Source organism: Beta vulgaris, chromosome 9 (assembly GCF_026745355.1).
Source record: "Beta vulgaris subsp. vulgaris cultivar EL10 chromosome 9, EL10.2, whole genome shotgun sequence".
Taxonomy (NCBI): Eukaryota; Viridiplantae; Streptophyta; class Magnoliopsida; order Caryophyllales; family Amaranthaceae; genus Beta; species Beta vulgaris.
The window spans coordinates 1,871,861-1,889,845 of record NC_079210.1 but is presented as its reverse complement, the minus strand read 5'-3'; the positions used below and the strand labels follow the sequence as shown (position 1 = coordinate 1,889,845).

The 17,985-nt window shown below is 33.4% G+C and overlaps 1 long non-coding RNA gene across 1 annotated transcript; it reads right to left on the bottom strand.

Annotated features, from left to right (window-relative positions):
- Nucleotides 1-3,972: 3,972 nt before the first annotated feature.
- LOC125493418 (uncharacterized) lies at nt 3,973-8,489 on the bottom strand. The gene is made up of 2 exons (XR_007269976.2): nt 7,958-8,489; nt 3,973-4,240 (listed from the first exon to the last, which is right to left on the bottom strand). It is a non-coding gene; the product is annotated as an uncharacterized LOC125493418 (long non-coding RNA).
- Nucleotides 8,490-17,985: the final 9,496 nt, after the last annotated feature.

Here is a 17,985-nt window from a genome sequence, read left to right as displayed (position 1 = left end):
CTTCCACCATTCAGTAGTGTCACAAAAAAAATTGATAATAGGTTGTTGGTTTTTTAAAAGAAAAACTTATTAGGTAGTTGTTTTTAAAAAGCTAAAACTAATAGGTTGTTTTTTATAAAGAAAAAATTATTAGGTAGTTAATTTTAAAAAGTGAATACTAATAGGTAGTTTTTTACAAATTTTCTTTCATTTTGATGGATAACAGTAGTGTCACGTATATATTACGGAATAAGAGAAATGGGTAGCTAAATAAATTAAGTGTCCCGAGAAAGTCCTTGGTAAAAGGAGGAGGAATGGGGGGTTTTGACAAATGTTTATGTTTCCTCCACCCTCTTCTATTTGCTCCATTAAAGGTAGGTCACTTTGTAATTTTTTGGTGGATGGAGTTGATAAGAGACAAAAGGACAAATCTAAGTGCATTAAATGTGAGAGTAAATTAACGCATCGTTATGGTCATTTCTGGTATGGAGCAATCTTTTAGGGACATCTCGGAACGAGAATTTTTGACAAACAAAAAGGAAAGTAGAAAGTAGCTTATTAAAAGCTTCCGAAGTAAAACAAGTTGATATGTCTATCTTATATAAAGTTTTTACCCCCGTCTCTCATTGACTATTGGTCTTAATTGCGCTCTTTGGAGTCATTTTTAGTACTAATGTGCTCCTTGTAATGTGTTTGTAGTTTCAGGTTGATTATTGTAGGAATAAGCATGTTTTGGTGCATTTCCTACTCATTTATACCACTACAAGAGATTATGTAGTTTTTGGAGCACGATCATTTTGATTGAGTTGGATTCTAAAACTCAAGAGCTTTCCAACGAGTGGTCATTTGCTTAATTCCGACAAATAACGAAAAAGTTATGACACTTTGAAGATTGGAGTTTGGGCGTTATAAACCTGACGACCGCCCGGGTTGGTTGGACGGCTTGACTTAGCCACATTTTGAGTTTGAAAAGAGAGCAAGCAAGCAACGTTTGCTTGTGGGCCCGATCGGGCGACATCCGCCCGGGTTGGTCGGGAGAGACGAGTTTATTTGGAAAAGAATACCTGAAGACCGCCCCGTTGGGCATGACGAGCGATTAGGATACCTAACAACCGTCCGGTCGGGCAGATTCCACCCGGGTTGGTCGGGCGAGACGAGTTTATTTGGAAAAGAATACCTGAAGATCGCCCCGTTGGGCATGACGAGCGATTAGGATACCTAACAACCGTCCGGTCGGGCAGATTCCACCCGGGTTGGTCGGGCGGGGCTATTTTAAGGTTTTTGAAGCGCGTGTTGCGATGGTTTTGGTTTTAATATAAATACTTTTCGTTTTAGGGTTGAAATACCAAGTTTTTCTCATTATAATTTCAGTCTTTAGTTTTCTAAATACAATTTTAATTACTCAAGAACCCTAGTATATTACTTTTTCCCAATTTACATTGAATTTTCAACAAAATCTTTGATTTTGCAAGATTGTTTACAATTGGTATCCCTTCCTTTCCGTTATTATTTCTATTTAATTTTTTATTATTAATCTACCATGTTTACTTATCATGAGTATGTTTTCCCCAATTATGATTGAGTTATCTATTTTTAGGGTTAAGGGGACCCATGATCAATTATGAAGAGATGTCTATAAAGTATTGATTTTTGAAGATGTATTTTGAAACCTATTGAATGTATTATCTCTATTCAATCTGATTTGGCTAGATTTGATTATTATAGTGTTGCGATATTAGGTTATGCGCCGAGAGGTATAAACTTGATATTAAGGCTAGTTTTTATAGGTAAAGTTGGTATTAATAAATTGCGAGCGCCTGTTAATATCATTCTATGGTTCATCTAGACTCGAGAGAGCAAATCAACTTGTTTAACTCATTATTCATTATTGATTGTTGTGTTTCATCCTGGAATATTGTTCATTGGTGAACCTACGCCCTAGACCTCTTTATTGTTGATATTCTTGATATAGTTATTGTCTAGTTTAGCATAATTACACAAATTAAAACACTCGTTCCCTGCTATAATATAAATTTGATCGACAATCAGGAAAAGAACATTGTTTTTCCTGTGGGTTCGAACCTACTTTCCTGACTACTAATTGTTAGAGGACATTAGGATTACTTTTGATAAGGTGATACAACTTTAGCTTGTCACAAGTGCATAAATTTGGCTTAGATTTGTTTCATGTCACACACTATTCCACATCTACAACATTGAATCAATGATATATGATAAGAGGGTATGAAGCAAGATTGTCATGATATATCTCTATTATATACGTCAATGGGAGAACTATGGTGTCCTCCAGTAAAATATCTTTTTTATCCTTAGCTAAATATATATACTTAATTGGATATTCAGATTTTATACAATTATATCCTTTTCTAATTTAAAGATGGGTCAAAAATTCCAATAATAAACTAAATAAGCATTAACAAAGTAATTTGACATAATGAGAAAATTTATTAGTCAATAAAAAAATTACAAATTTAATTTGATTACAAAAATTTACATCTAAATGTTTGTGTCAATTTCTAAAATTTTTATAGATTACAATAGTTTGTATAACAATACTTATAAATAACACTTCTATAATTATATTTTGATGAAATTTATTAAGAATAGACCTAAACAATCGACGCACACATTGCATGCATAGAAGACTAGTATTATATCACTATGAGGTCCCCATTATCTTGGCTCTGTTATCACTCCAACAACAATGCATGGTTGTCTCACAATTTTACTTTGAAAATTTATCCTATATGAACGAGTAAAATGCAGCGACAACAATTGAGGTTGGAGACAAACTCGATATCATCTCCATAGCGGCTCGGTGCTCAAAATAGGTGAATTTATTTTAGCAGGCAATTCTAGGTTGTACTTGTAATACCACGAATTTTAGGAAGTTATTTTATTATTTATTAAGGTTTAATATTATTTCCACTCAAAATTTATTTTATGATAATGTGATTTTATTTGATAACTATGTTTATTAAAATAATGATTTCATATAGTTTTGATTTATTTAATATAGTTTAAAATAAATCATTTACTTGTTTTATTACATTTTACTATTTCTAATTAATTAAACTTTTTACATTTGTTATGAGTACCCTTATACTAATTGTCCATCCATATTAGTAAAAAGCCCAAATGCCAAGTCCATAGTCCATTTATTTTTATTTTTTTAAAAAAAAGGAAGAAAAATTGATTCCTTAAAAATTTCCTTTTTCCTTTTTGTTTAATTAGTTTTATTTGTTTACTTTTATTTTTTAAAACTAAAACCTACAATTTTCCTAAACTAAGTTACATCAATTAAGTTAGTATATTTTTGTTCACTTAATCTTTTATAACTTGAAAATATTTCTTGATTTTCTAAAATAAAATAAGGAGTAAAATAAAATTAGATTTTCATGTTTAAAATAGTTGTTAAAGATGATGAAAGTTAAGTTGAAATAATTTTGTGAGTACTTAAAATGATTTCATAAATGATTTAGTTTGATTTATAAACTCTCTTAAAAATCATTGAGAATTTCTGTAAGTTATTTGGATTATTTAAATCGTATATTTTATATACGTATATAAAAGGGGTTATTAGGAACTAACTTAGATCTCGTTAACATTTATTGTAGACTCCTATTGCGTAAACGAGGAATACCAGAGCGCTAATACGTTCGTGAACTTAACTTTTGGGTACGAGTCACGAGGTAATCTCCGATGTCCATCTAAATATAGATTCCGTTAGCGTAAAATGAATTGATTACGTGATTATGTGCTTATAAAATTTATAAGTATGGACTATATTTATGGATTATCGATTTAATAATGCGGATTATGAATTATGAATAATGACGATGGACGATGTACGATATGACAACGATGTTTATTACAACGTTATTAAAATCGGTTAATGTCATTTAATAATGTTATGATTATTATTAGTGTAACAGCCCGCACTTCCGAGCTGCTAACTAATCACAATTAAGATACACAAAACAAAATCAACACTTAACAAACCTCGAATTTGCATTTATTTACAGCGGAAACTAAACCTATAAAAACGATCCTGGATCTGTGGGTCAGGGGCCCACAATATAACAACTTGAAAATCAAATAACAGATTACGAATACTTTGAAACAAAACATCTAACTTTAACCTCAGCCCACCATTTCATAACATAAAACTCTTCTTCTTGATCAATAATCATATTCCACGACCTCGACATCAACCCTGCAAAATCACTAATAATGAACCCTGCCCCCACCAGGACAGGTTCGAAGAACAAAATCAGAAAAACTGAGTACATACACTGTCCAACCAGAAATTCATTTTAGTGGCTTAAAATATAGTTGTGCGGTTTATTACTCATCAAGTGGAACAATCCCAGACTTCAAAAATACTTAAAATCAAATAGTTAGAAATGTTTCTATCACGACTCCAGCAACCCTGAACTAGAAAGTTCAATAAAGAGTACTCATACATATACTACAAATAATAAGTTCCTTGCCATAAGGACAATGTTCAACAACAGTTGAAATACATAAGCTCATCCCAAAACCTCATTTTGGTGGCTTAAGACCATTCGTATACAATTCATGCTAGAATTCAGTATGCTTCACAAGTAAGTTACTTGTTTAAAAATTTCAGGATTACTATCCTTGCACAATCGTATTAAAGTAAGAATTTTTATCATGAAGATCACCACTTAGATCATTCAAAAACCCTTTGGGTCGATAGCATTTAATTTCATTGGGTAAAGCGAACACGAATAGAGAGGGGCTCCTTACACAAGGAGCCGACTGTCTCTAAGCTAATGGAGGTCGTCACCCCACCGTTTAAATATTTATGCTTGCAAGCCTTAACCAGGACATGTCCCATTTTTATTATCTGCTGGACTTCACCCACCCAGCGAGGGTTCGAAAGGAGATCACCCATCCTCCAAGGGTTGTTGTTCATACGACCTTATTTGGTATCGGCCTTTACCCACTTGTATCCATAGTTTATTTACATAAATAGTTTAAATGCACAATTTATCAATACCACACGTGTTTCAAAGAACACATATTTATCCATGAAGAGGAAAAATAATCACCACTACTATGGTGTTGCTAATCATTGCAAGACTTGGATCTTCTTTTGAAATCTTTTGTTTTACGTCAACAATTTCACATATTAGTTACGTGTAAAGATATAAGGAAATAATCAATTCTTTACTACTTGTAAAAGTCGTATAGGCACTTAGTGTGCTCATTTAAACTTTACCAAAAGGGTTGAGTTAACAAGAACATTTGGAACTTTTTTCAAAATAATTACAGCAAAAATACTGAACTTAAAATGAACATAACTTCCTGCTCGGTACTTCGAATTAGGAATTTCCAAAACTTAACCTCAATAACTTTTGGATCATGACTACTCAAAGGAACAATACCGCTCCATAACACATATTGAGCATCTCGCTCCATAAATGTTGTTTACTTTCCCCATAAAACAATCGCTAAATCATAATGCTTATTTTCCCAATAACACAAACTTATATCTTTCAAAACTTATTATACTCTTGTTCTTAATTCGTATCGCATACTCAATTCCAAAGTGTATCAACGACTTAAACCTCCGTCCGTAAATTAATATAAAACAAAACAAAGTTGAAATGTAATTAACATATCCAAAATACCGAACCTCAATAATCTTATAATAACACAATCGAATATCAAATAATCTCACTTACCTCAAATATTCCTTTCAAGGAAGTAATATACATAAAACGTATTCAAAACAAATGTCTCTCCGCAGTCGAACTCATAACATAATCAAAATGTACAATATGTTTCTAAAGACTCATAAGATAATTAACTATTATCGAGACCAATTATAAGCTCGTGCGATTAATCTGTAATATTTTACTTGTAGACTATAAGGTATCCTCTAACATGATTTGGCAATTCCCTTCATCATAATAGTTTCTTTTGTACCTGGACTTCCGTCTTTAATTATAGCATCTAAACTATATCATTCCAAAATTCTCATGATATGAATTTTCCCCTTAAAGGTTTTCTTATTCCCAATACATGAACTTTCATTGCCAGAATATACCTTATTACATTATCATAAATCACCCACAATTACTATGGCAAGTCAAAATATCTACTCCTTCCAATACTCAACTCGTTGTCCTCATCCTTCTTAAATTTATAATTCACAACCATACGTCCCCATGTATTTGTACTGAAAGCTCATATTAGCCTTAACACCATACGCTTAGTATTGTCATTATATAACTTTAATTACCATGCTCTCTATCATCTAGATTTATATTTTTCTTTCCCAATATCCATTTACATAATCTGATTTATCTTACAAGAAAATTATACCTTTAAACTTTCTTACTTAATCCAATTCCAGATATGACCTTTCATAACTTAAATACTGTAAGTTACACTTCTCTATTTCATATTCTTTTAAACCACCACCCATATCTTGATCCTTTATTTCTCTAATATGACCTTCACATTTCAGATCTTACTCCTCAATATTTAATATTTCGTCTCAAATACTTATTTTGGTTATAACATCTCTTGGACTCACAAAGCTATTGTAACCACTCTATTAACCCTTAGATTAATGCTGAACTTCCAAAATTCACTTCCAAATAATTAGATATCTAACTTGACTTTTATACATAACATTTTATACTCTTCCCACCTTCCCATTTCCTATTTTTACTTCTCCAATTAGAAAATAAGACTCCTAAGCTCTTTTGCACTCCTCATTGATACCCATAATAGAAGTTTTCCAAACTCAGTTATCACCTTCCCTCGACTTAGTCAACATAACTCAAATTTAGTGTCTGATACTTCCCAAACCATCACTCCAGCCCTTTTATATCGATAACACTATTAAAAACTCATTTATTTAACTCTATGTTACAACTTTGAGTGTTTCTCATTCCCTAATATATATACCTTCCAATATATACTTTTATAGTCGTCTGATCTTTAAGAACCATATAATTTTTTATCGACAACTGACCCATTAATTACGTTGGCACTCCAAAACTTACACAATCACCCAACTCCACTTTTCAAATAATAACTAACATTCTCAAACATAATTCTTCGATCTACTAATTTGTCCCACAACTACTTTGACATAACTTTTCAATATTACAAAACCCAAATTCCTCAAATAGTCCTTGTTGTTATCCTTCTATGACATAATGTAACCTTTTTTAATCTGAACTTATTCTCCTTATAATAATAGTTCATACTATTCTAGTTCATAGTTTACTACATGTATATTTCCGTACTCAAATAATAGTTCTCCAAAACTCATGTTATAGCGTACTTTGAAATTACAACCACAACTCCAAACCCATATCTTCCAACCTCTAATGCATGTATTTCGAAATGGGTAATCAAACATCATAATTGATTTCTTAAAAATTCATACGTGAAACTTGAACAAGAATTAATGTTACCAAGATGTGATACCGAGGTTCTCAACAACTTACAGGTATTATGTTCTTATAAAGTTTATACATTTATAACCATATATAAACGAACTCTTTTCTGAAATCATAATTGAGCTTCATAACCTTATCCATTCCCCTAATATATAACTCACTGAACTCATAGAATAAAACTTATAACTATTGAAAATATAGTGAAACTCTCATTTAGAACCAAATGTACATGCCTTATTCATATCACAAAACATGGTTCATCAAACAAATTCATACTATTGAGTCTCAAAACAACATAACTTATAGCCAATAGAACTTAACATGCGATTTAGTTCTACCTTTGTCTTAAAACTCATAAACATGTATTTCAGAAACCATATAGTACAAATCACATTTTTAATACAACATAAGTTAAACTTATGAAAACATATCAAGATCGACTTATATAGTTTATATGATCAATCGAAATATCAATAATATATTTGAAAAGTGGAAGGACATGTGTGTACCTTGAAACAATTCCCAATAACTCGACATTCTGGATAACCACTATAGCTCGAACTTCATAATTTATCTCCATATACATACTCCAACAACGACCTCAAAACAATAACAACAATCATTAACCATCCTCACAACAATTTAGATAAACAAATTGAATTACTCATACTTTCTAAGCTCTTCCATGAACTAACCACTACAACCTTATATACGACCCATTCTACTAATCCAACTCACAACATCAATTCTATCTCTAATTAACATCATTCTGATTTCAGAGAGTATTATCAAACAACATAATTTATAAAAATCAGTTTTTATAAACTTACTTAAGAGGCTTACTTCATATTAGAAGCTTCAATCCAATAAGAAAGATAAAATATTCAATCTTTAAGTTTAACAACTCTTATCATAACTATATTTGCAAATCAATAACAAAATTGAGAACAAAGTTTATTTCTAAAATCAGAATATAAAATCCAATTGCACCACACTTGAATTGGAATCAAAGGAGATGAGGAATTAAGAAAAAAAATTAGCTTATACCTTCATATGGAAAAGAATACCAACAATGGCAGCAACAAGGCAACAATTAGCAATGACAACATGGGCAAACAAGCCAACCACGACAGCAGCGCAACACAAGGTACAACAGCAGTGCTGAACTTGTGTGAGGCGTAACTCCTAGCTTCGAACTCCGAATTGAGCGATTTTTGTGCCCAAATTTATTAGCTCAAAGTTATCTACCACTTTGATTCAGCAATAAAGAGCAAAATTGGATTGCATGTTGTAGATAATTGGGGTAACAGATTGTCGGAGTAAAAACAAAGGAGAGAGAATTGAAGGTAGCCACATCAAACTTGCAAAGACCATAACTCATTGCTCCGAACTCCAAATCAAGTGATTTTTGGGCCAAAATTCATTAGCTCGAAGTTATCTACCACTTTGATTCAGCAATAAAGAGCAAAATTGGATTGCATGTTGTAGATAATTGGGGTAACAGATTGTCGGAGTAAAAACAAAGGAAAGAGAATTGAAGGTAGCAACATCAAACTTGCAAAGACCATAACTCATAGCTCCGAACTCCAAATCAAGTGATTTTTGGGTCTAAATTCAATAACTTTTCGAGATCTACAACTTTGATTCAATACGTTTGGGCAAATTCCGACTCTAAAATGCAGAAATTGAGCATGCACAGTACGGGGTATAAAATCAGAGGAGAGAGAAAATTGAGGTTTTGGGGTTTTATTTTTGTTTTAAGGTTTCTCCCAATTCTTAACCACTTGGGTTATTAAACTAAAATCTTGAAGAGAATAATTGATCTATAGGAAAAAAAATACACTTTGGCACTTGATTGAGAAGTCATAAAAAAAAGAGAGAGTGATGCTCTAGCATCTAGAGTAGATGACATGAGTGAGGAGAAATAAATTGTAATTAAAAATGGGTTTCTCTTTATTTCGAAGCTTAAAACCGTTAACTCAATATCTCTATTTTATAAAATCCATACTAACTTATTTGTGCTTGGAACTTACTTTAGACGATAAATAATAATTCTCAAAGTAATTTCTTTACTAATATGAACATAGCTAACTTTGACTAAAGTGTGTCTGAAAATATAAGCTATTATACTCATCAAATCTCATTTATAAAGTCGTTATTAAACCTGCTTAAAATATAGGCTATTACAATTAGTATATTAATATGATTATTATATTATTATGATCATTATAATTATTATTATTATGATTATTATTGTTATTATTATTGCTATATATCATTATGATTATCATGAATATTATTATTGTTATTAATATCGAGGCTTTATGAAAGTTGGAATTGGTAAGAACTTGTGATAATGAAATGAATATGAATTTGGAGTGATAAATGAACTCAAGTGATGATTGTGAATATGAAATGAGTTATTGAAATCGCTATGAATGGATTGAGGTTATGATTGAATATGTTCACACTGGATTGAACAAGATGACGTTAATGGGTACATGATTTATGTGATGAAGTGAATTAAAAGATGTTAATGACGTAAAGTGAAATATCGGAGGGAAATGATGAACAAGTTGCCCTGTATGAGTGGTTCAGCGGCCCCTTACAGGTTCTCTGGTTACCATGCTGATTGTTCTATTACTGTCTTCCTTCTATCTTGTTGTGATCCAAGTAGAAGGGGTGTGCACACTAGGGACTCCGATATTATGGCCATTATGCTATCCGTAGGTGGTTACAGGGGTTCGCCCCGGCCTACAAGTAGGTGGTTACAGGGGTTCGCCCCGGCCTACTACGTTGAAGTAAGTGGTTACAGGGGATTGACCCCGGCTTACTGGCGTTCTCTTTCCTCTCCTTGAATAACTGGATTAATTGAATTAATGATGATTATTTAGTATATATATATATATATATATATATATATAATATAATATAATATATATATATAATATATTATATATATATATATATATATATATTAATATATATATTATGTGTGTGTATATGTGCTATGACTTCCAAAACTATTAATCTACTATTTTACAAAGTATTTTCAACTTAAGTATTTTAAGGGATGAAGTTGGAATTACTCGGTTTTTCTGATTTTTGGGAGCTTGTCTCTCTTGTCTCTTTTCAATGTATTTGTGCAGGTGGGTGATCGATCGGGGGAACAAAAGGGAGATAATTTAGAGTTGTCATTCACTTAGCATTTGATTAGCTTCCGCTGGAACTCTGAAACACTTAATTAATTAGTAATGTTAATGAACGATTCACTTGGTTGTAAGGATTAATGAATTGAGTTTAGTTTGCTTTTAATATAGCCTTGCATTTATTTCCAAGGAGATAATTATGGCGGTAGCGCCACCCATCGAGTCGAACCCTCGTGGATTTTCCTCCCCCAAAACCCGAGTTTTATCGAATGAAGAAGGGTTCCGGTCGGCGGGGGTGTTACAGTATTAAATGCTTTATTTATTAATCTATTCCACTAATATTGTGTTATATTCAACATATAAAATCATCCTTTTGTAAGTGTTCCGGTATGGAATAATGTTGGGGAATGAACCGGTATCCTTTATATGTGTAAGCCGGTTTGGTGTCCTGCAAAACAGAGCATGTAAGCTAACCTCGGGGGTTGATCCGAGAAACCCCCCTCCGATGCGTAAGTCAGTAATGGATAATAACCGGTATATCTCAAGTAGAGTATAATAATATATGTGAACTTACCTTATGACTCAGATCAAGGGGGTATTTATAGGATCCATCAGTGTCCTTGCTAAGATAGGACTCTGCTCCTATTGGTTGGATACAATTCTATCTTCTTTCAATACTTATCTTTAGGCCTGTAGGCACTTTAGATATAACTAATCAGGCCCCAGGTCCATATGAGAGTAGCACAGGTTAGGAGTACCACCAAGGTAGCCTGAAAAACCGGTATGACATAGTCAACGGTCCTTTAGCAAATACATTGACTAGCACGATCTTTATCGGTTGATTGAAACCGGTATGAGACTTAATCAGCCCCCATACAACTAGCCCTCAAGTCGATATGCCTGTCACAGGACTTAACAAGTATTGGACCGTCATGGAGGTAACAGTTTGAGATTCGCGCAGGGATACCAATCGTCGCCTCAGTTCCCGTAAAATGGTGTCAGAAATTTATTAGTACCTGCTTCACAACTGTTTACGTACCTCACACCCCGTGGCACGATCAAAGACGGGAAGATGAAGAGTTGCCTAATCCAAGTCGTGAATTTTTCTATAAATAGGTTGGGGATGCCTCCCGCTGCTCATTTTCACCTCACTTGCATTATGAGATAGCAATCTTTCTCTCTCTAAACTGCTCTCATTCCTACTGTAAAAAATTCTTGGATTTTCCTGCAGGCTTAAACCAGCGCCCGTTCACCAGCTCGCAAATCCTTCAACTCTTTGCTTCCAGGTATTTTCCACAAATCTTTTCTTGTCTTTCATACCGTTATAAATTATAAACATGTCTTCCAATTCTAATTCACAAAATGACTCTAGAAGTCTTTCATCTATGACCGATAGTGACTTCAATTCCGATAACACCTTTTCTAGTCTTGTAACCTCTTTAAATTCGCTGGTAGTGGACTATTGACCCTTGAGTTTTGAAGATGACCTAACCACAAAAGACATAGTATATTTTATTTATGCTGTTGCAAGGTAATTCATGCTCGAGCTAAGAGATACTGATTAAAAGCGGAGATAATCAAGATCGAAGTAAAGATGTTCGAGAAATGAAGAATCAAGCATGGAATGAAGATTAGAATACATTAGGTATTTATTAATCTTCTTGTTATTGAGTAATAGCTTTATTAAGTTCGTGGTGAATTCTCAAAGGAACTTGGTTCTGTTCCCATGAAAGGAACAGACCTGGCACTATAGGAACAAGGCTTAGGAACAAGACTTAATAATTAGGGAACAAGACTTTAAAACTAATTTAGAACATAATGACTAATATTGTGCGCCTAAGGTAATTGTGTGCCCAATATAGTTGTTAGAGTTTTTAGGGATAATTTGACTAAGATCCACAATTTTAGGAAGTTAGTTTAAGTTTGTTAGGAAAAATAGATTTTCTGATTTTAAAATAACTGATTTTCAAATTTATCTTTTTAAAATATATATTTTCTTTATAAATTTATTTCGAAAAAATATTATTTCCGGTTTTTAATGTTTCGGATTTTTCGAAATAAAAAACTGTTTTCCGGTTTTGTAAAAGATTTTGAAAAAGATTTTTCCTAAAAACTAGCTAAAGATTTTTATTTATTTATTTCCTAAATTCTAGCTTACACGCCTAAATGATTTACTGCTTCAAGTTATGGAGTTAGTGGATTTAGTGGCTAAGTTAATTATCCTCCAAGTATTTAATTAAATTAAATAAGATTAATTATTCTCCAAGTTTGCAAAACCACGTACTTTGTTACTGCTTCTATGAATGAAGTAATGGATTAGTGGATGATGTACATGACTTAGAATAAATAATTTAATTTAATTAATTAATTAGAAATCATGGAGAACATGTGATAATGGTCTAAGTTAGTGGAAATCATGTCTTGTCTTAAAGGTCTATAAATAGGCGCCTAATTCATTTGAGAAAAATTGTGTCTGACTTAGTTAATTTGTCTTAAGTTATCTAAAGTGTCAGTGCCTTTCCTTAAGAGAATTCATACTTACATTAATCGAGTTTTTATCTCTTCCATTGTTTTAAAAGTGTATTTTTGGAAAAAGGGTTTGAGTGAACTCTTGTAAGTGTGAGAAAGCTTTGAGTGAAGCAGAGAAGAGAAAGAGAAAGAGAAGAGAAAGGAACTTCGAGTGAAGTTTGAGAGAAAACGTCAGTTGTTGGGAACTGTCGTTGGGAACTTGAGTTGAGTGACTTAAGTTGAGAATCGAGAGAAAAGTAATAGGTTGTAATCAGAGTTGTTTTGGCCTATTATAGTGGAAAGTTGTTTAAAATCCCTTGTGGTCGAGGTTGTTTCTTCCTACTAGGCCTAGGAAGTTTTTCCTCGTAAAATCTCTCGTGTTCCCATTGTTTGTTCCCAAGTTTACTTTTAATTCCGCAAAAAGTAGTGCTTATTCTCTCACTATAATTCACCCCCCTCTTATAGTGCTCATATTATACAACAATTGGTATCAGAGCGGGAACTCTAATATTCAGGAAACCCTGTTGAGTTCAAGATCTTGAAAAATATGAATACTAGAGAGAAACTGGAAGAAGGGTACTCTACGCAGAGGCCACCAATGTTCAATGGTAAGTTTTACACTTACTGAAGAACAGAATGGAGATCTTTATCAAAGCCGACAATTACCAGGTATGGAGAGTCATAGAGGTAGGTGATTTTGAAGTCACTACCACTAATGACAAGAATGAGGTAATTCCTAAATCTATATCTGATTTTGATAAAGCTGATTTCGAAAAGATGGAAATTAATGCTCTTGCTATAAAATTGCTTCATTGTGGTCTTGGTCCTCATGAACACAATCGTGTCATGGGATGTAAAACCACAAAACAAATTTGGGATCTTCTTGAAGTCACTCATGAAGGTACGAGTGAAGTTAAGAGATCAAAAATAGATCTTTTGATGAACCAATATGAACTTTTTCAAATGAAATCAAAAGAGTCTATCCAAGACATGTTTACACGCTTTACTAATATAATTAATGAGCTAACATCTCTTGGTAAAGTGATTACATCTGAGGAACAGGTACGAAAGGTCCTAAGGAGCCTTCCTAGGGATCGTTGGATGGCTAAGGTAACTGCCTTGCAGGAAACTAAGGACTTTACTAAGTTCAATTTGGAACAACTTGCTGGTTCCCTCATGACTCATGAGTTGCAATTGGACAATGAGAATGGAGATATGTCCAAGCAAAAGTCGATTGCCTTAAAAGCTGATGAAAGTAAGGCTCAGAAACGATGAAGAAGAATCTGCTCTCATGGTCCGAAAATTCAAAAGAATGTTTAGGAACATGAAGAAGGTGATACAAAGGTAAGAATAAGAAATATTCTAACAAACTTGTTTGTCATAAGTGTGGCAGTTCTGAGCACTTCATCAAGGATTGTCCCCAATGGGAACAAGAAAAAGGCAAAGGAAGGGAACAGAGCAGAGATAGGAACAAAGAATACAAAAACTCCTATACTCGATCTGACATGAAGAAAGCTATGGTTGCTGCATGGGGAGACTCTGACTCTGAGGAAGAAGATGATCCTCAACCAAATGAGGAGACTGCAAACTTCTGTCTTATGGCTCTTGACAATTCCGAATCTGATGAAGAGATTGAATCTCTTGAGGCAAGTCTAGACACCATCAAAACTCGTCTTAATTCTTTAAGTAAAGAAAAATTATTTGAGTTTATTGTTGACGCTGTAAATGATTGCAAAGATGAAACTATTAAACTAAAACAATGTCAAAATGCTTTAAGTGTAGCAAAGGAACATACCTCTTGGCTTAAAAGTGTTCGAGTTGATATTGAGAAAAGATTTTTCGAATTGTTTGACAAAAATCTTAAATTAAAAGAGGATTTCGAAAATCTTAAAAATGAGAACTACTTGTTGAGCTTGAGTTGTCACAACTAAAAGAGTTTGTTCCTGAAGTAAGTTCATTTGACATTAAGTCAGTTCCCTTGCAAAGTTTCAAATCTGAAATAAACGAATTGAAAAATCATGTTTCATTTTTGGAAATTGAAAATAAGGAACTTGTAGGGGAACTGCACCAAATGAGAAATGAAAAGAAAATGCTACCTATTCCAAACTGGATTAAGAACCCTCAAACAAAACGAACTGAAGGTCTTGGTTTTAATCACAAAAAAGAATTTGAAAAACCTAAAAAGAGAGTTGATTTACCAAGTGATAAAGTTTGTATGTTTTGTGGGAACACTGGTCATTTTAGGAACTCTTGTCCTAAAAGACTTGGCGATCAATGAGAACTTGGAAACAAGTAAAGTAATTTGGAAAAAGAAATCTATTGTTCCTGAAGGAAAGGAACCCAAGAAAGATTGGGTTCCTAACTCTAACAATTAGTTTTCTTGCAGGTTGGAGTGAGGGGGAACAACACATGGTACCTAGACAGTGGTTGTTCTAAGCATATGACTGGAGATAAATCAAGATTTCTCTCACTCTCAGCCTACAATGGTGGAAGTGTGACTTTTGGTGACAACAAGAAAGGTAACATAGTTGCCATGGGCAAAGTTGGTAAGTCATCGTCACATTCCATAGAAAATGTGTTTCTAGTTGATGGATTAAAGCATAACTTGTTAAGATATTCCCAATTCTGTGATAGAAGGAACTGTGTGAAGTTTAATAGTGAAAAATGTTTGATAGTCAACAATAGCACAAAGGATATCATTTTGGAAGGAACAAGGAAAGGGAACACATATGTTGTGGATCTCAACCTTGTTCCCAAAAACAAATTCACATGCCTTAGTGTTATTGATGATGATTCATTCTTATGGCAAAGGTCTAGGTCATGCTAGCTTTTCCTTGCTTGACAAACTGCGTTCTAAAGAACTAGTTTTAGGTTTACCCTCTACTAAGTTTCATTTAGATCATGTGTGTGATGCATGCGCAAAAGGCAAGCATGTTAGGTCCTCTTTCAAGTCCAAAATGTGGTGAGTACCACAAGACCTTTAGAGTTAATACATATGGATTTATGTGGACCTATGAGGATACAAAGTAGAGTGGAAAGAAATATGTGTAGTAATTGTAGATGACTTCTCTAGATTTACTTGGGTTATTTTTCTTTCTAGCAAGGACGAGACTTATGATGAGTTCCTTGTCTTTGCAAAGAAAGTACAAAATTTGAGTGGTCATTAACTTACACCTTAGATCCGACCATGGTAAAGAGTTTGAAAATTATAAGTTCGATGACTTTAGCAGAGAAATGGATTAGATCACAATTTCTCAGCCCCTAGAACACCTCAACAAAATGGTGTTGTTGAAAGGAAGAATAGAACACTAGAAGAGATGGCTAGGACTATGTTGATAGCTAGTGGACTTCCTAAAAACTTTTGGGCAGAAGCTGTGAATACTGCTTGTCACTATTATAAATCGAGCCATGGTAAGACCTTTATTAAATAAAACGCCCTATGAGTGTATTTTGGTAAAAAGCCCAATATTACATATTTCAGAACATTTGGATGTAAATGTTTTGTTCATAATAATGGGAAACAAAATATTGGAAAATTTGATGCTAGAAGTGAAGAAGCTGTATTCTTAGGATTTCTTCTAGTAGCAAGGCTTATAGAGTGTATAATAAAAGGTCTATGTGTGTAGAAGAAAGTGTGCATGTTATTTTTGATGAAACAGATAATTTGATGCAAGCACACAGGTTGAAGATGACTTCGAAATAGGATTGACAAAAGACCTAAGTCTTATTGATGAGACTTTGGAAGACGAAGTCATGGGAACAAAGCCAAGGGAACAACATCCTGTTCCTGTTCCCAATGAGGAAGAAGAGGAACTAAGTGATGATGCACTAGTGAATGATCCACTATTGTTGAACCTGGTTCCCAAGTACAGGGAAATGAAGATGATCAAGGAAACCAAGTTTCCATCCAGGATTTCCAACCAAAGCCTTGGAAAACTCATCGTTCCCATCCTGTGGAACTAATAATCAGTGACATAAATAAGGGAACTCAAACGAGATCTCAATTGAAAAACTTTTGTGCTTTTCATGCTTTTCTTTCTATGTTGGAACCTAGGAATCATGAAGAAGCTCTCACTGATGCTGATTGGATCGTAGCAATGCAGGATGAACTTCATCAATTTGAAAGAAACAAAGTTTGGCACCTTGAACCTAAGCCTAAACATAACAAGGTTATTGGTTTAAAGTGGGTGTTTCGAAACAAATTAGATGAGTTCGGAACTATCATAAGAAACAAGGCCAGGTTAGTTGTGAAAGGATACAATCAACAGGAAGGCATTGATTATGAAGAAACTTTTGCTCCAGTTGCAAGATTGGAAGCAATTAGAATCTTCATAGCTTTTGCTGCCTTCATGGGTTTCAAATTGTATCAAATGGATGTAAAATGTGCTTTTCTAAATGGTTATCTTAATGAGGAGGTATTTGTAGAACAACCTCCAGGTTTTGAAAATAAAGAATTTCCTAATCATGTTTAAGCTTGACAAAGCTCTTTATGGGTTAAAGCAAGCTCCAAGAGCATGGTATGAAAGACTTTCTAAGTTCCTTCTTGAAAATGAGTTTAAAAGAGGAAAATTGGATCGAACCTTGTTTTTAAAATCAAAAGGAAAACATTTATTAGTTGTTCAAATATATGTTGATGATATTATATTTGGTGCTACTAATGAATCTTTGTGCAAGGACTTTGCTAATCTCATGAGTAAAGAATTTGAAATGAGTATGATGGGTGAGCTCAACTTCTTCTTGGGGTTGCAAATCAAGCAAACAGAAGAAGGAATCTACATTCATCAACAGAAGTACATAAAGGAACTATTGAAAAATGTAGGATTATGTGCAAGGTTTCAAGCCAATCCAAAGGAATCTCATCTCACAGCTGTGAAGAGAAT